The 20,552-nt window shown below is 40.4% G+C and overlaps 1 protein-coding gene across 3 annotated transcripts in view; it reads right to left on the bottom strand.

Moving 5' to 3' along the window:
• Positions 1–20,552, bottom strand: part of eml3 (EMAP like 3) — a 49,209-nt gene that overhangs the window by 27,328 nt on the left and 1,329 nt on the right. The gene's annotated exons all lie outside the window — the stretch shown is intronic.

Below are 20,552 nucleotides of genomic sequence, written 5' to 3'. Positions count from 1 at the left end.
TACACTTGTACAGACCAATGTGATCCAATACAACACTGCCATAAATTCTACTTTTATTATTATATTGGTAAGGTGTCTAATATTTTACATAAATTTACATACACCAGACACCTTTAGATATAGATATATCTTTTAATATAATGCACTCCTGTACAACATGAGCACTATAACCTCAATAATGAACATGAAGTAGAAGTATAAGCTCTGTGCACTGGAGTAAGAGCCTAAAACCAGTACCCACATTGCCTTTGAATCAAGAATGGCTTTTAAATTGAGTCATGACACCCAAGAGATTCCTACCTGTATTACATAGTCTCAGTTTCACACAGGCACAAAGGGCAACCTAGTTCTCACGTGTCACTGAAGATGACCACCTGATTTCTCAATATTCCCCTGCTTGGCTGATATCCAAAATCAAATCTCCATTTTTCCTTCATGCCCTAAACATGACTCATCATTGCGTGGGGTTGTGTGCGAACTACACAAAGCAGCATGGTCTACACTAGGCAGGCATTCAATCCTTACTGCTTCACTGATTTCATCAGTCTCTTATTTCAATTAATTGTTTCCAATGACACATGAAAGACGTTCCAGTTTGTCTTCACGTTGTCTCAACCTGTCTTCCATAGAATTAAGTGATTTATCACAATACCTAGCATGTCAAATGAAAGCAAAAAATTTTTTATTTCAGCTGCTCACTAAAGTTGAAAAGCCACTACATGTTGACCTGAGAGAAAAGTTATAATTGATTGACTGATAATACCCTTAAATAGCTTTTACCACTGTCATATACTGGAAATATAACCGCTGTTAAGCAATGGATTATATGTTTTCAGCGAATCTGCCTCTTCAATCAAGGTGGCACATGAATGGAATGTGCCCATCCACAACACGGCTTATCAGTCATGTGTCAAAGTATTTTGACCACTGTCTGTCAGTATACAACCTGCTCGCTCCTGTCTTTTGTTGACCCTATCGTCTTTACGTGTGTGTGGCTGCTAAGCAGTAGGGTTGCAGAATTCTGGGAATTTTCAAGGTTGGAAACTTTCCATGAGAATTAACGTGAATTTATGGGAATAACCAGGAATAAACATTACATTACTGCAGGGCTACTGAGGCCACGCCCCCTACCTGCACAGGTGATTTCTGTACCTGGACCACACTTTAGAGCCCAGAGCACACAGAGACTGTTGAAGACACACATTTGAGCTTGTGGACTACATAATATTGTTTAATAAAATAATTCAAACTTGATAAAGTTCTACTTACAAATAAATCTGTAGAAATGTTTTTTAATTGTTTTATTTTGCATGTCTGCTTATGACAAAACTAAATGTTTAGATTTGTATTTGGATATGATACAGTTAATTTAAATTGACTTTTCAATTTGAAATATTTCCAAAAATTTCCAGTTTAACTTTTGTTGCTCATGTTTGTCCTTTATCCTCACCTAGTTTTGCTTTGTTGAACTATAATTTGCTTGGTTATTGCTGCACATGTCTGTGTTTACACTTGGCCATGGACTACAGATGAAAACTAGCTTCTTGGCTAATTATGGCCCATTTACTGTAAATAGGCCATAATTAGGCAAGAATGTGGGTGAGCATAAACCAGTGCATAATATCTGCCATTCAAAGCCTGATATATAAGGTATGTCTATAAAGCTCTCAGTGAATAAATGAAAACACAACGTTCTGTAAACGTAACCTCGCCTGGATGCACAAACCCTTGCCCACAGTTTGCCTGGAGCTGGTAGCAGCTCACTTTATGGTGACTGTCAACACCAAGAGATGTCCATGCCTTTGCCAACTGAGTGATGTAAAAGCAGCTCTAGGCCTAGTGAAGATTTTTGGCACATCGGTATGATGATTCACTGTGGCCTTTAAAGACATTTTCCTTTGTTGTAACAGTTTGACTGGAACAGGCATTTCATCATCAGCGCTGTTGCAAAACGCCTGGAGCTGATCCAGCTCAGCAGTAGAGGAAACATTTTTTAAGCCATAAGGTCTGCCTGGAAAACCTGTACACTGATTAGCCTTCACAATGGCAGAGAGGAACACGCTCTATCAGCCGGATGTTAAGCATGATATGGAGCCATTAAAAGCCTACTTTCACTGCTGATCTCAGTACAGACATGATGTTTCACTGCTGATCCAAAGAGTCACAATTCTCATTTACCCATGAGTACACAAACATGTGCCCATATTTATCAAACTTTTGAGAATAACTACTCAGAGCAGATTCACTTAACTTTAAAAAAATCTTTTCTAACAAGTCAGTATGTTTACATGCACACGTGAAACTAGGTTACTCTGGAAGCTCGAGTTACACTGGAAATCTAACAACCTGCAACAGGTCAGCAATAACACAAGCTTTTGATGAGTCTGTTTTACATCTTGCTTCCTGGAGAGCTGACAGTGTTTGGTTTTTCACAGCACAAATGTGTCTGAATTTATGCAACAACTTATTTAGACTTTTGGAGAGACTTTCTGGCTTCTGATCATGTGTTCAGGAGTGCCTCTGGCTCATTCACATTAGAGTTCAAGGTTCAAGTACAGATACACGATAATATCGGCATGTCATCAGCTGATAAGGTAGCACTTTCATTCTGTCTGGAAACGCCAGCAAAGTTGCTGTTTGATAGAGCTGCAAGATATCCCCACGCCGGGGAAATTCACTTGTCACACTAGCTCCTATGCACAAGGCTGATAAGAAATTACTTAGAAGTAAGAAACATATAGAAAATCATGAAGGTAGTGCTTCTTCTTACATGGTAAGATTAGCAGTATGTTTAAGGCTCATGTGGGCCAAAATGGCAGCTTAGTGAGATGAAGCAATCCCAACCTTTGATACATATACTGCAATTTTACAGCCTTTTTTTCAGTAAAACCTTGGATGCAAGACTAGTACAGCAACTAGTAAAACAACTCCGCCAAACCCATCGATAAACGTTAGCTAATATATCTGAAGCCAGTCCAAAAAGACTTTGGAACAAAGTTGGTATTTTGACATGTGTCTAACTAGCATGGAGAACTCAACGAAATAAAAAAGTCATTGAGATAAAACAAGATGTTTCTTTCAGTGCAAAACATATCCAAGAAGCTGAACACTGCATACGTGATGGAGAAAACTTTGAATCCAAAACAAACTTGGAGAACCGGGGCAGGAGAAAGAACCTTCATCTCTACGAGAGTGGGCCAACCAACACTCTTCTACTTCATTAACAGCATTCTGACATGATGGCTGGCACTGAATTCTGACAGATCATTTAGTTTGGAGTGGGTTAGCGTAGCAGAAGCCCAACCAAAACAAAAGTGATTCTCATTTACTTCAAAGCACAAAAACTACCCAAGATCCATCTGGATCTGGTATAAAATTAAAAATGTATCAAAATTAACATTTACATATATCCCACGTTTCTGGATTTATCACTGATAGCGATCAATCAAAATAAATGGATTTACTAGATGTGTATGAAGATTCTCAGTCACTGAGGTCGATCGTAGGCAGCTGGACTAGCTTAGTTTCTTCAAGACGTTTCACCTCTTATCCAAAAAGTGTCTACAGTTCTAACTAAAGACACCCCAGCCAAAGGGCTGAACTTTGCAGTAATATCAGAACAGGTACTGGTGAGATACTTCATCACAGCAACTGAATCAATCATTAGGAATTACCAACCTAACAACTCTGAGATGGAGCAACTTAGTCTAAAGGTTTCTGCTGCCCTCGCCAGTGCAAACGTACCACCGTCCAACCGGCCTTCCCAAAAAAGGTGCTGATGTCTCTCCTAAGAGACCAGGACATCACCATCCTCCCAGCCGATAAAGGAAGATGCACCATGGTGCTGATCACAACCAATCACTATGCTAAGTTTACCAGTTTGCTCAGTGACAGAATCCTACGAAACTCTAAGGTGAGATCCTAAAAGCAGCTACAAGAAGAAAGTAGTTTGCTAATTTAAACCATCAACAGACATCTATACTACCACCTAAACCCTGTGGAACCCCAAGATACACAAGAAGGAGCCCCACAAGACCCATCAATCACCAGTTGTATTACTTGGTTACCTACAACATTGCTGAACAACTGGCCATGATTTAGGGACTTCTAGGGTGTACAGTGTAGAGTGAGCATTGTCTTTTAATATTTGTACTAGACATCGGTGTGAAAGTAAACTGAGTGCATGGAATTAGTTATAAAAGCCCCTCCAGCTGGTGGCATCCTAAACAGCCACCTAGCTCATTTATGGCTAAGAATGGCATTGTTGCTAAATGTAAAGAACTCATCCTCATTCTCTGCTGCTTTTTATTTATTTAAATGTATTATTTTGTTGTTGTTTTTTTGCCTGTATTTATAGAAATAGTTGTTAGACAGGCTGGAAACATTGGCAGAAGTTGGGGCTGGGAAAACCAGGTGCCTTGTATACATGAGATCAGCTTGATGGTAGAATCAGACAATAACCTGGTCACTTAGGTGCATGTAAACACAGTGAATGTGTGTCCATTAAGTCCTCAGCTATGTGACCTACTTGCCACTAGTATTACAATGAACAAAGTGGAAAATGCCACAGATGCCATGATAACAACTTAACATGGCATTGTTTTTGAGATGACACAACACAAAGATGTCTCATTTCAGTGTGATGTGGCCTGTTTAGAGCAGTGTAGAATTTCCAATAGACATTCAGAATTAAAATTTCTAATGGCCAAAAACTGCCAATAAATGTCTATTTTCTTTGTCATTTTTACAAAAATAACTGGATTTAAGGAACATAAATAACTATAAATATTGTCCACAAAAAGGAAACAGATATTTCAGTGTTTTTCTATCAAATAAAGCAAATGTACTGAAGACTAGAAAATGAAACCAGCTTAAATATCTGCAAAGTGAGAGCAGCTTGAGACTCTCCCCTGAACTCACATGAATGATGCCTCTCTCAGCTTTTGCTTCAGAGTTCACACTTCCTCTCTGACCTATCACAATAACAGCCTGCATAGAAACCTCTGGCCAGTGGCCAGCGCAGGAAAAGAGGAAGTGTTTTATGATGTGACGTACACAACTCAGTGGGAATTTCCAGTGAGATCACAGACACTATCTCTGCACAGGCATGTACAAAATCAATGTATCAATACTGAAATCGTGAATTTTGGTACCAGTAATATTCTTTTTTTCTGGCCAATACCTGATCATCAAAAGATCGTGGTTCATCAGTAACAGAATCGTGTCTCACCACTCTGCTGCTTAAACACAAATACTGTTTTCATTAACCAGTTAATTCCAATCACTTCTCCTTAGTTGTTTTTATTGCCGTTAAAGCACTGTCAATGAAAGCCGCCTGCTGATTTTTAACATTAAAACGCTTCTAGGAAAGGAAAAGACTATGCCAGCACCACAGTTTTCAATGTGAAACATTTGTGGTGTTAAGTTTAATTGGCGGTTGCTTAACACAGCTTTAAAAAAAAACAAAAACAGTAGAACCGTCTGGAACTGATTACTGAATGAGAACCTCTGCTGAGAGTAGAACATGATCGTGGTTTAGAATAGTATAAAATGTCTCCAATGCCAATCCAAGTCTAATATTGAGTGTCTGCCAATACCAATACCAAAAAGTCTGATCCAATACTACTACCTAAATGGGTTAGGATTAGGTCATGACTATTTGACTATGCCGATATTCATTCTTTGGGTATATGGCTCTCAATTTTGGAATTCCGATATTAAATTTTTCACTTTTTAGCAACCAGGCTTCATTCAACCTGCTCCAGTTCCACTCATGCTTCACGTCTCCGCCAATATTTTTGGATTAGCCGAATGTTGGCAGAGGCAGGAATGCCAAGATGGCGAGGACCAGAGCCAGACACACTGAGCTTCACAACATCTCTTCAGAAAGAAAGAGAAAGAGACAAACAACGAGAACAGCCAGATTGCATAAATGACATGAAGGAAAATGGAGAAAAGCCCAAACAACCTAGATTTAATCATAAAACCATACCACTTCAGTGAGTACCATGCAAGGCCTTTCAGGAGAGATGGTTCCAGGAGAACTCATGGCTTTGTTACAGCCATAAATACGTGGGTGGTGCTGTGCTATTCTTGTGCCAAAGCGTTTAATGGTCAGAAGTCAAATACTGAAAGAACACAGATCCAGCTTTTATGTCTGCTGGATTTAAAAACTAGAAGAAAGCAATAGACGGGCTTAACAGTCATCAGATGAGCAACAGCCACAAACATGAAGTGACCACATTGTTGAGTGAAGCCCAGCCCATCACTGAAAACCACTGGAAGATTGTCGGTGGCATTCAGTATTTGTCTAGACAAGGTGAAGCTTTGAGAGGACATGAGAACGATGAAAGAAACGTTTAACTGTTATTAAGATACAAAGCAGAGAATGACTTTGAACTTAACTCCTGGCAGCAAACACATTTGGCTTTTGCTCGTCCTAACAGGCAAAATGAAAGCAACATTAGAATACTCTTTGATCACTGATAGGACACAGGACATGACTGGAGTAGAGCTAGAGTCAATATGCCTTGGTTTTACTGACAAAAGGACCAGTGGGGTAGCAAACATGTCGGGTTATCTGCAAGGTGTACAGGTTCACTGGAAGAAAAGACCAACCGCCAGCACTGTATGTACACTGCGGACCACAATGTGCCAACCTCATGATGCAGTCAGTCATCATCTCGTCATCTCCCTTTGTTAGAGACTCACTGAACTTGGTTCAGGACTAGCTATGTCTAAAGCTGGGCACTTTAGATAGAATATGGCTGCGACCACAGCAAGAGACTAGCCAATAGACTTGGAGGAAACACGCTCTTTGGGCTTGAGCTATCTCTGGATGTGACATCAGATTTGGAAAGCTTCAGCGTAAACAGCAAACTATATCTGGCATGCTGTCAGCGGTGTCATGGGTCAAAAAGACAAAGAGAAGCATTTCAGCAGCTTGTATGCTCAAGGTAAGCAACTTAACACATCCTTGGACCTGCTTTCCATCAAGAGGCCCATTCTACCAAACACTTCTCAGGCCTGCAGAACCCCATATCTATCCCTGAGATGAATCCCACTACAGAGTAAAGAATTTCAACATGCTAGACACAGCAACTGCACAGCTGATGAAACATGCAGATTTGAAATGAACAGCAACATCAACGGCTAGCCAGATGCTGAGATATCAGCGTTGCAGGTGAGACAGGCAGCTGTCAGTATAGCACATGCACTGAAGGACATGGTGCCAGAGGTGTGACAGCTCTTCAGCTAAGTAGAGAACCTGGTGAGACTTGTGCTGGGTGTTCCTGCTTCGTGCACTGATGCTACAAGAAGAAGAACACTTAAACTTGGCTGAGAACATGGACAAGCTGGACAGCGGACAGATCTGCCAGAACCTCATAGAACTGAGTGAGTGAGTGAGTGAGTGAGTAGTTCAACATGCAACAGGCATTGTGATATACACACACAGTCAGGAATGTAATCCTGAACACTGGTTTGTCTTTAGAATTAGATTGGAGACACGAACATACCAGATTACACAGAATCTTGTGGAAGGCCCAGTTCTAAACACTGGGCTTTAATAGATAGTGGCTAGAGCTTTAATAGCCGTCCTAAAGCTCCCCTCACTAAACACTACCTGATGATAAACAATTAAAACATTCCAACCCTCCTTTTGTGAGGCTGTTGCTGAAACGTAGACGGAAAAGACTGAGAAAAGTAGAAACACATGCTAAAAGTTAATTCCCACTGTGGGCCTCCTGCCTCCTTTACAGAGGGGGAAATAAGCCATCATCATCAGTCAATGAGGGGCATCAAAGACCCAACATCATTAGTAAATAAACAAGTTTCCAGACAGTGATGGATGGACACACTGCTGTTTAAGCTTATAGTCAGCAAATCTTCCAGCAGAAACCAAAGATGTGCTCACTTTGAATTGAGCTCACATGGGGTTGCAGCTAGAGAATATAAAATACCTGTATATCCTTAAATTTAACCACTTTGTGGGGGTGCTGGTGGCTAGATGCATATCATGTAATCTGACATTCTCAGTCCACAGCGGTACCTTTGTCGAGAAAAGAAGGATTGATGTCGTGTATGATGACGTCCAAGCAAGCACTGGTAGTGTTTATCAACCAGCAGCAGCAAATGTTACAAGGGAAAGAGATGGCAGCATGGAGGCGAAGAAGGATTACAGGGTTCAGTGGAGGAGGGGAGATGACAAACTGTTCTGCAATGTCTGTGGAAAAGGTAATATGTGGAAAGGGTTTTACCGAGGGTGCACCAAGATGCAGAAATGAACATTAAATAATCACAAGCCACAGGCCGAACACCACCAGTCACCTATACCTCAAAAACCTAGACAGTGCACACACATACATACACAGCACAGTCACTTTGATTTATATTGCGCCCAATCATAACAAGTTATCTCATGACGGCGTCCATACAGAGCAGATCTAGACTGTACTGTTTAGAATATTATTTACAGAAACCCAACAATTCCCACCATGAGCATGCACTTGGTGACAGTGTCAGAAATCAGGCGTTTTGAACCACAGCTCCTTCAGACTGCATGTTGAAGCAAGATACTGGACCACAAGTGTGTGTGTGTGTGTGTGTGTGTGTGTGTGTATGTGTGTGTGTGTGTGTGAGAGAAAATGGGATTAGTTAATAGTGTGTCAATGCCCCGCCCTCTGATGTCATGGTGAGAAAAAAATTAAATAAAATCATTAACCTGTCACGTGTGGTGATGACTGTGTTCATCTTCTCTCTTCATGTCGTTACAGATTAGGCCTATAAATGCATACCAATCTGTAAATACTGTAAATTAAATGTTGTGGTGTCAGTTATTTTTGAAAATGAAATGTTAGAAATGATCCCACATGTGTGACTATCGTTAGGATTTTGCATGCACCAATCAGGATATAGCAACATTTCAATTCAAACCTGATGACAGCTGTTGTGTTTATATTCTCACAACCTCATGAAGCACATTAACTGAATTTTAAAATCTATTGTTGCATATTTAGTCATTAATGTTTGATCTTATGTATTAAGTAATGGGTTTTTTAAGAGTTTTAAGTTAGCATAAGCAATCTAGTTCAGAATCAGAATCACATTTATTGCCAAATAGATTTTCACTTACAAGGAATTAGTCTTAGTGTAGTTGGTGCAGAATAAACATTAAGTAAAAAATATAGGAAGAAAAAAGTATTAAAAATATAAATATATATACAATATCTTCTAAACTGAAAGGGGTGTTGTGCAGTATATGACTGGTAATAAGAGTGAGAGTTCACAGAATATTATACATGTCTAGGTATACAACAGGATGGAGTGCTCCCAAATAAATAAAGGCTGTGTGTTATTGTAACGCAGTAGTCTGTGGATGCTACGTTAATGTAGCATGTAGGTCTGGATGGATTCAGACATTATAATTCAGAGCATCATGTTGTAGCTCTTGTTATATTAAAACACAAATCATGCTCAGCTTTATCCACTACAGGAACTTAATGAATCATAACTGAAGCTACAACATATCATCAAAAAATATTTATGCAATATGTATTGCCGAAAAGAATTTGGTCTAAGCTTTAGAGCCACTGGTAGGTGTGTTTTTGAGTTTTAGACATAGCCAGGCTAGCCGTTTCCCTCTGCTTCCAGTCTTTATGCTAAGCTAAGCTAATCACATCCTGACTTCAGTTCTGTCAGTACACGCAGGCATGACAGTGAGACAAATCTTTTCATCCGACTCCTTAAAACAATGTAAAGAAATGGATTTCCTTGAAGCGTAACTCTTAGCAGCTGACTCCAGTGTTATGGATTATTACATTTTGCAATAACCCCCCCCCCCCGCACAAGGAAACTAACCAAGACATAAATAAGTGGAGTTTTTCTGGAGCATATCACTGGGCCTGAGAACAGTTCTAGGGGAAACACGATGTATGATGTCAGTCCATTATTAACACATTTATCAAGAAGTCTGGGCTCTTCCAGTTTTGGACTGACACGTGGCTCAGAGGTAGAGGAGCTCATTCCCTAATCAGAAAGTCGGTGGTTTGATCCCTAGCTCCTCCACTATGCATGTTGAAGCAAGATACTCAACCCCAAATGGTGTGTTAGTTCATTTGTCTGTCATCAGTGTGTGAGTGAGTGCATCGAGTGGTCAGCTTTAGACATATAAAGCTGAGAGTCACATGCAGCATAACTGGAATATTTTCTATCATTACACTCATAAATATGCGGATGCAACATCTCACTGTCTAGTCTGGTGACATCTGTTCAGGAAGGTACACCACAGGAAGTTGGAGTTTCCTCCAAAGGCACTGTTTACTGCTGAGTTTGCCCTCGGGGAAAAAACTATTAAGCGTCCCTGACCAGCTTTGGTTCATCTGCAGCTCCTGCTCACACGTATAAATACCAAACAGCCAATAAATACAAGCCTTCAAGGATACAAGTGAGGTCCAGAGCACTTTGATATTCTAGTCGACACGCAGCAGCTCAGACACATTTCTCTCATGTGTTTCTGTGCAGTCTATCTTGGGAGAAACTTTCTTTTAAAAAAGAGTCCATGTTGTATTTAGGTGGAGGCCGTGACTGGCAGTTTGGTGGCACCACACCCACTGCTGCTGTAAAAGAGCTTCTTCACAGGATCTGTTTTTGGCAGTGGGATGCTGTACTTAGTAGGCTGGTTTTATACATGGACTACATGAATGGAGTGTTTTATTGTCTGGTTTTACTGCTAGTGGCAGTGGTAATGTAGAAGCTAAATGTGGGCCAACACTCCAATATCCAAATATCTAAATAGAATATTGAAGTGTTTCTTTACTATCGAGGATGGCTCATCTTTTCATAGCCTGTGCTCTTTCTGTCAAAGTGCATGTTAGGACAGTCACAGTGAGTGACAGTCCTGTTAATATACAGTGGACTATAAATATGACTTTAGACTGACTTCAGTCTGTGTTGTAGAGTGCTGTTAGAAGTCTAATAACACCTAAGCACCCTGACCTAAATATCTGTCAGTACAATCCCAGATAGCATTGAATCAATGTTGAATCAACGTTGTTCAACATTGAAATATAACATTGATTTTTCATCAGGTTTGCACCCTGAAATAAAGTTATTTCATTGATGAAAAATAGATAAAGAAAAACATGAAATCAATGGCTGTTTTCTCATTGAACCAACATTGAAAACACATTCATTAAAGCAATCCCCAGATAGCAGACCAACATAGAATCGACACTGAATCAATGATTTTCTTTTCAACATTGAAAAATCAAAGAATTATCAGCATTAATTCAATGTTATCTAGCCTTGTATAATCAACCTCAACAAAAAAATGATGATTCTGATTCTGATGATTTCAACATTGAATCAATAGTGCCATGCTATCTGGGATGGATTACATTTGACCCACTGTTAACCTGCACTGTCTTCGAAGAGTAAAAAAAATGTCTCAACTAGTGAACTGACATTTTAATTTTAAGGCAAGATCAAAATCAGTGCACCAAATACAAACTTTCATCCATCCCAAAGCAAACACACACTTTATTTTGATGTCTGTAATCTGTAAAACATTTGTATGAACAGATCTTCATCCTCATCCTAGGCTAGTCTACTTCTTATACCAGCACTCTATTCATTGACGTTGCCTCTTCTGTATCTCTTTGGTATCATGTACGTGCAGAATGCAGATCTAAGATAACCACTGCTGGCTCAGTGGCACGGAACAAACAACATCCTGATGATTTGGTGTCAGTCTTTCTTTACCTTCTATAATGCTGCACTCTCAACAAACTCCACTAGATAATCAGAGTTCTGGTGTGGTATGACCGTCAACGCCATGTGTGGTTGCAATTTGAGGAGGCACACAGAAGATACAATGGAGTCAATGGAGTCACATGATTAATAACAAACCTGAGGATAACAATAGCAACTAAAGGAAACGGTCATACTATTAATCCATTCAAAATGAAAGCTGTCAAATACAATCACAAACTCAGATAAGAGTAGTCCGAAAACAGTCAAATCAAAACATTTCAAATCAAATCAATAACATCAGGTTGACTGCTCTAATATAGTATATATGCAAACTGTTGTAAAGGTCTAACCGCAATACAAACACACATTAGCAGACAACTTAGCAGTTCCCATTTCATATGGTGCATCTACACACACACACACACACACACACACACACACACACACACACACACACACACACACACACACCTGCACGCATGATTGCTTTCCCGCTCTGCTTTGAGCGTCTGCTTTTCTTGTTTTCATTTTTTCAGTTACAAGCCAGGACTGCGGGGTGACTCATAGCTGTTTGGCAACGGCTCAGGAGAAAGCAGGAATTCCATCCACATTAAATTCACTACAACTGCACTGGAATTCTTAATATGCAGAATTCATCAGATAACACCATATTCACATGGTGAAACGGTGAAAAAATACACACTGTGTGACACTTTTGGCATTTCTGACTGCCAGTCAAAGTCCTCTGAACGCTTCTCTGCGTGCTGGCTTCCACTGAAGGCAGCGGCCAACATTCCTGCCAAGAGAACTGACAGGAAATGATGCACGCATGCACATCAAACATGGCAGACCACTCGGATTTTGTCTTCTTGGCTCTTATGAACACGTAATGTTGGGAAAGTCTTGGTCTTTAAAATCTTAAGATCTCAAATGCTGTCACTTTTGTTATCGTTGTTATTGTTTCTAATTTTTATTACATTTTGTTGAGAATCCAACAGTAAGTCAGGAAAAGTGATACTGTGGAAGCCTCGCTTTGTAGAACCGTCAGTTAAAATCGACTTAACGTCTGGACTTATGAGTCATAATTGACCTTGTTTGCAGTTAGAGTTGTGCCATTAACAGTTTTAAAGATGCCTCATTTATAATGGAGGTCTGTGGAGAAAAAAATATTTTTGGGAGAAGAATTTTAATCATACTGTTTTTTCCCCATGTGATTAAATAATTACTTAAAATGTTAAAAAAGGTGTTTAATATAATCAAAACCAGTTATTTTATATCTGATTATCTAACTGTCGCTTCATTCAATCAGTTATCCAAATATATGAGTGAAAGATACAAAGAAAGGCCCTGAGGTGTTTTTAGTTTTTAGTCTAGCTCAAGTGGAGCTTTGGGACAAATTATGCATTTATGATTCAGGTTATGAAAGAAAACTTATCCGATCAATTCACCAGAAAACATATCTCGCTGCTGAATCACGCCTCCAACAAGTGAGTGCAAGACCTCAGAGAGTTTGGTGGTATTCTGATGAAAAGCCACAAGTATCCAATGACCCTTTAAAAAAAAGAGAAGAGGCAGGAGAATCTGATCCCAACGCTGGGACTACAAATCCTCTTTTTGATTTTCACTTTTTCTGAAAGGCTCGGGTCATTCCAGGTCTTGTGGGAGGTTGGCTGCCTGACAGCTGCACAGCCACAGACTTTTGGACTGATCGGAGTCTTTTGTTGAGTCTCTGCGTGCAGCTACAGTGTTTCTTGTCCAACTGGTTGAAGTTTACAAAAACTTCCCTTTTTATCCAGCTTGATTAGAGCCAGGAGCAGAGTGGAAGTAGCAGGTATAATTAGCCTAGCATGTGCTCTCGTTTTACTTTATATCTACAGTAAGTCTGTTTATAATCTGGGTTACTGGCCTCTTTACAAATGTTGCCCAAAAAAATGCAGATACTTCTTTTATGTGCCTGTAATGTGAGCTAAATATCAGCCTCAGCCTTCAAAAACAAACATATCTCCTGCAGCAGTTGGTTGACAGTCACATGCAGCGTATTCTCAGTGTCCACCCACTCATTCTCTCTAAGTCTCATCTAAGGGTGTTGCTTAATGACCTCAACCACCTACAGGCGCCATTTGTCCCAAAGCACACCGCTCACTGCTTTCTTTGATGCTTCGCCACCGCTCGACATCCTGTACGCCCCTGCACGAGTGTCTGAGGTACCATCTGAGAAGTGAAACAGAGATCAGCATCATCTCTGAGAAACACTTTCTCTTCCCCCGCTGCGTAAAAAAGTGTGAGTGCACCGTTTGCATGGCTCGATTGTGCAACAGCAGAGCTCATACGCATCAGGAAACACTGAGCATAGACCTCCACTGTCAATCCTTCCCTTTGAGCTGTGCTAATTCAGATTAATTAATGACAGATCAAATGTAGACAAACACGCTGAGACTGTGCAGCTCTTCTTTTAGCTCCCTGTTTTGGTTCTCCAGCCCACAGCTCCACCATCTTCAGTGCTGTTTCCAGCAGCAGGAGCCGTTTTGAACTCGCTGTACTTAACCTGCTCAGTAAAAAACAGGAAGACTAGCTAGTGAACATATAGACCTTTTTTTCCCAGCAGCCATTTTGGCATGAAACAGTAGGGTCAGCAGGTGTTTCCAATGATACTAATTCAGTTTCTGTTCCATTTATTGCAGCAGAGACTTTCCAGTGAGCCGATGTGCACCACAGCAGCACCGTGACTCTGTTTGACCTGAATGGAACGGAACCTTATCCTTACTAGTTCATGTCAAAATTCATGAGGTTATAATATAACAGTGTTCAAGCAGGTTGTTCTGCATCGGGAGTGAGAGATAAAATTAGTAACCCCCTCAAACCATTGGCTACAAATGCCAAACCGTAGAGCCGAAACGACATGAGCATCCTCATCTTGTCGACTGTTTCCGTGCAGAGTTTCAGTGGTGAATGTTAAAAACTCTGACCTCGGGAGGAAATTTCTCCTCTCCAGTTTACATGGGTGTAGATAGGGCTGTGAGGGGGTGTAGCTGGCACATCTGTGCATCCCACGTCCAAACTATACATCTGACAGCTTCAGCAGATGGATAGGAGTGAGAAAACTAATTTTCCTACGTTTCTATCTATGAATTATTTCTGTAGAGTGAAATTTGTGGCCTCAGAAGCAGTTTCCACATTTATTTTTCAACAGTTTTTTCTCTCCCTCTCCACTCTAGCAATGATCTCACGCACTCTAGCTCTTGAATCTTTCTACCAATACAAACCCATTCATTTTTTTGCTGTGGTTTTTGGCGATTTGCAGGCAGACCATTTGGCGGAACGGTTAGAAAAGTCATAGCCCGCATCGCCCGGCCAAGCCGCAGGTTTTGATACCTTTTTTGTGTATGTGCGACCAAAACTGTGGAGTGAGTAGCGTGCAGAAATTTCTGGCATATATAAGAATAATAAGTACGGGGAATAGTATATAGTGTGCCTGCAATCATCATGTCGCCTCAGTTGCCTGGTCACACCACTTTGCACTTTATAACATCAGAAAAATGAGGCCTTACCTAACTCAACAACTCCTGACACGAGTTGTGGTCATTTCAAGACTAGATTACTGTAACATCCTCCAGCCTGCACAGTGAAACCTCTTCAGATAATCCAGAATGCAGCGGCACGCCTGGTCTACAACCAAACCCAAAAGGTCACATGTTACCCCGCTACTCATCAAGCTCCACTGGCTACCTGTTGCAGCCTGCATTAAATTCAAATCACTAATACTCACCTACAAAGTAGTCTCCGGTTCTGCACCTACCTAGACACCTATGACAAATAATTAAGATGAATGGGATGATTCATCGGTTCAACGGTTGCTTAATGGTTACAAAAAGGAACACAGGATTTTTAAAGCAGATAGATCAGTGGAATACTTTAGTTAAGAATGTTATTCTTTTTGTCTTGTTACTGTTGATGGGTACAGTTGCAATGCTGGCTCAGGTGAGTCCTGGACCACCCTTTAGTTATGCTGCTATAGGCCTAGACTGGCACTGAGCTCTTCTCTCCATTTGTATGTATTCATATCCCATTAATACATTTTACTAACTTTGCTTCTTGCCCAGAGTTTTTCTGCTCTCTCGCCCTGCAGGTCATGGATCGTGACTAGCTGGGTGGATTAGGGGTTACTGGGGTCAATCCAGGCATTTTTAAAGGATCTGTATCGACTAAAATAAAACCTAAAACTGATCCTGAACGCTGCTGTGGTTTGTCACCTCTGCCCGCTGAGGGTGCATTGCTGCAGCGCTCTGCAGTGCCAACATTTTAACGGCCACACGAGTAAAAATTAGAGTGTGTGAATGTGAAAAATGATTGGACTCTGTTCTGACAGAGGTTGGCAGAATACACAGATCCGCTGAGCACCGACACTGTTTATAATTAGCTAAGAGCGCTGTATAAAACATTCAGCTAGCAACTTCTCATTTTTAGCCAGTGCTGACTGTCACATTCACCGGTGAAAACGACAAACATCACCGACAGCAGCTCATATCGGCTGTCACCAATTAACGTTCATTCCGTGAGTAATTTGATGACAGACTAAAATTAAACTGGGCTGTCACTTGAAGGGCTCTGTGTCTGAACTTGTCAAAGTTTCTGAGGAAAGAAGCTTCATTGCTGCAAACTGCTGTCTTCTCTCTGGCAGACTGCATCACATTTACAATCACATCATATCAACAATTCAAGCTTAGAAACGTGACATTTTTTTAACAAGGACCAGGACCTTCAGTATTTGACTCAATCAATGAGCTCCTTAAAAATGTGGATATGAAACATCAGATCTGGTTTCTGAATTAGGGCTAGAAAGCTACACATCTGTAGCAGGTCCCTGAATTTGCAAAACTAAATCACTGAACCATTTAATTCATTTAAATGTATTTTTTATTTGTATCTCTCAGCAGTTGCAAAATTCTGGGAATTTTCAAAAAATTTGGAATCTTTCCATGGGAATTAACAGGAATAAAGCAAAAATTTACTATATTGACGGTTGGCCCTGAACAGGGAACTTAAATATAGTTGGTGAAAATATATTTGAGCATAATATTGACTAAAACAACCAGATTTCATGCAGGTCCACTTGAATATCTGCTGTTCCTCAGTCACATGCACATAGCACACTGCTTACTGCAGGGCTATTGAGGCCACGCCCCCTTCCTGCACAGGTGATTTCTGTACCTGGACCACACTTTAGAGCCCAGAGCACACAGAGACTATTGAAGACACACATTTGAGCTCGTGGACTACATAATATTGTTCAATAAAGTAATTCAAACTTGATAAAGTATAAATAAATCTGTTGAAATGGAGTTTCCGATTTAGAATATTTCCCAAATTCCTCAGCTTACCTTCCCATGGAAAGTTTCCAGAAGGTTTCTGTAAATTTAGCTAAACTGACAGATGTCTTAGTTTAGTATCTGTTTTATCTGAGTGCTCGTGCATTTTCCTTAGTATAAATAGGTAATAAGTAGATGGTGCATGGGACGACTAGAATATTTTGTCCCGGGGCCTCCAAACAGGTTCATCTAGCTGCGGAGAATGGGACAATGCCTTTCAGTAAAACACTTTGATTTCTATGCCACATCTGATTTCAGCTGCACCAAACATTCAGCAGTCACGCTTCTCCGTTTAGATTCTTCAGATTCAAAGTCAGACTATGTGGTTCGCCTGCTAAATGTACTTGTGTTTTAGAGGTTTAAAGTACCTGTCAGAAAGCCAGAAGAGATGGTACATGGAGCTCACCGCGCTGGCAGCGGCTCAACATGCTGTCACACATTTGACTGTCATATCAGGCCGGAGCAGACACAAACATTATGCAAGACCGTGCTTGCTTGGCGCTCGAAAAACAAAACAGTGAGCTCGTCTGTTGATCGCTGATGGAACATAAATCTCTGCAGCGATGATCTCACTGAGTGAGGAGCGATGATGCTGATTTAATAACCAGAGATTGAAGCATTTCTCTTCGGGGATGCAGCTGAAATCCACAATGAGTTGTTTTTGTTCTTTCTTCAAGTTCAAAAGGAATTTCAGACAAAGAGACGAGAGTTAGGTACGAGTGCTGATACAATACCTGACTTTCACTACAACGTCTAATACCTGAACTATACCAAGGTCAATACCTCAGGAGGAACATAAAGATGGTTTTATACAAGTTTCCTTTTTCAATTCAAACAACATTAACTGTTTAATAAAGTTTGCACATTTTCTTCTTCAAAGCAGAAGTATGAATGTGACCGCACGTAATGCCAGACACATACAGACACATTTCGGTCAATACCAAGAAAACACCCAGCCCTCAGCGAGCATCTACCTCCAGACTCCAGCAAAACAGCATGCCTGCTCTTCTGAGAGAAGCAGCATTACAACATTCTGGGAAAAATGCTGAAATAGCTGCCATCTGCTGATGCAACTTCCTGCTGATCTCTGCACAACTGGCACCGTGTCCCAGATTATTCACGACGAGTAAAGGACAACATTAGAGGATAATTCTGTTCTAATTCTGTCTTAGTTATCATTAACATCAGCTGTGGTGACATTTTACACTGAGTTAATGTCTGAGGTCGAGCAAGACTGAGTCTGACAATAAGACAGGTTGAAATTAAAGTTGGAATACACTGAGGTATCTCACAAAAGTCAGCATGCACACTAACGCATTGGATCTGTGAGATGAACTGTGAGTTTACAGTGTGACTGACATGTGGCACATACAGAGCGCCATTAACCATAAATCATACACTTCTGTCTTGTATATTAGCTGCAGAAATGCTGTGCTCTGATGATTACTATATTAGAGCATAATGTGAAGTATGCTTTATTGAAGTGGGACAGCGCTCTCGTGCACATTAGCCATCGTTGTATGAAATGAATTCTTGAAGATTTTTGAGGTTTTGTTATTTCTGTAGAACAAAAATGTGTCTGGCAATAATTTACTTGTGTTTTTTGTTTTCTGAGCAGTGTCTGTTCATCACCACAGTTTGTTTGAGTTTGAAATCAGCTGTGAGCAGCTAAATCAACAGCACATGTCTGAATCGAGAGCTCTGAATGTGCATGCTGACATTTTAAAGAACATTTTGTCATTTGATGTGAGTGTGCTTTAAAGTGAAGTGAAGGGAGTGCATACATGTTAGTCTGCAGCTGAGACACTTCAGTAGTCAGGTAGTTCTTCTCTGGGAATAAAAATCTCTCCACATACAGGAAGTGATGCACTTTAGCTTCCTGTTTATTTGCTTACAAACAGGAAGCATGCAATAAATACAGAAGCAAATACCACAACAACACACAGCAACGTAAACAGATCATCAGAGGCCACAGTCTGCCACAGTGTTCTGCAAGTCAAGAGAGGACGGCTGCTGACACCTCCCAGCTTTTACAATACTTCACACTTCACCGACGTCACAGCTGGTGGAACAAGTTTGAGGTTCAGTACCTCACTCAAGACTGTTCTCACTGTGTTTATGTCCATTACAGACCACCAGAGACCCCATGATGTGGTTTGAGTCACACATGCACCACATTAACACCAGAATTAAATGTGCACTGCAACTAAAGATGCACCAATATCAGCTGATATCATTTCAGATATTTAGTTATGGTGTCTGTAATTTAAACTTAGCCAAATGAGACATCAGTTGACATGGACTGTATGTATGTATGTATGTATGACTATATGAAAATGTGAAATGATGTATATGTATAGAGAAATGTTTGTACAGGAGACAATCTATAAATCATAATATCAGAAATAACTAATAATTATTGAATAAGTAGAGGAGACGGGGTATAAATATATAAGTGTATACTTCTTCATACTCCCTTTTTGAACATGTACGATTTCATTTCATTTGCAATGGTTAAGAGAACTTCAAAACTTGAGTTGGTGTGAGTACAGGTTTGACCTGTTTTCATTCTCTTTTTTCCCTTTTTATATTTCTTTTCCGTTTCTTTATTTCTTTATTTTTTATTGGCTTTTACAAAAATCGAATTTTCATCAATCAATAGTGCATATATGTACATATATTTTAGCAATCATAAATCATAAGTCACATAAATGCTTTTGTTTTAAAGATAACTTATCTGATATGTTTGCCTCTGACACTGCAGAAGACTGCACATCATACTGGGCGTGGGTGGATAAAAATATTCGATATTTGTGTCTGCTTCTTATCAACAGTGAGTTGTATCATATCATCTGACCCATGATATGGTGGAAGTCAGTCAGCTGACAGTGAGACACAAACAGGAGCAGATGTCTAACACTGCTGGCTGCACAGGATCAGTACACACCACATGAGCCTCTCGGAGTGATTGGATCACCTTCATTATGAAGCATCACTACAAGATAATTAGCATTAAAGACAGAGAGCTTCATTGAGAAGAGCGGCGGCCCGCTCGCTGTATTTTTACACTTCTAGTTCACTCCGGCACTGAGCCACAGCAACCTTGCCCACAGATGCTGGCAGCGCGATGTGATATTTACTGTTCCCCAGTGCCTTGCCGCCCCACCATTTTACAAGACAAGTAAACACAACATCAGCACACAAGGTGGGACAGCGAGGCCTGCAGATGTGCAACAACAGCAGCAGCATTGTGCAACAGTGTTAGACAGGCGGCCTTGGAGCATGGGGAGGGTTGAAACACTCAGCTTGACTTGGAGAGAGAGCAAGATCTGCCTCTGCACAAACATGGACAAAGAGCATATTCATTATGCATAATTATCATATGCACATACAAACAGGATGTATACCATGTGATTTATTTGTATTTTTAACCAG

The sequence above is a fragment of the Larimichthys crocea genome, chromosome XI, assembly GCF_000972845.2.
Source record: "Larimichthys crocea isolate SSNF chromosome XI, L_crocea_2.0, whole genome shotgun sequence".
Lineage (NCBI taxonomy): Eukaryota > Metazoa > Chordata > Actinopteri > Sciaenidae > Larimichthys > Larimichthys crocea.
This window is presented reverse-complemented; position numbering and strand designations above follow the sequence as displayed.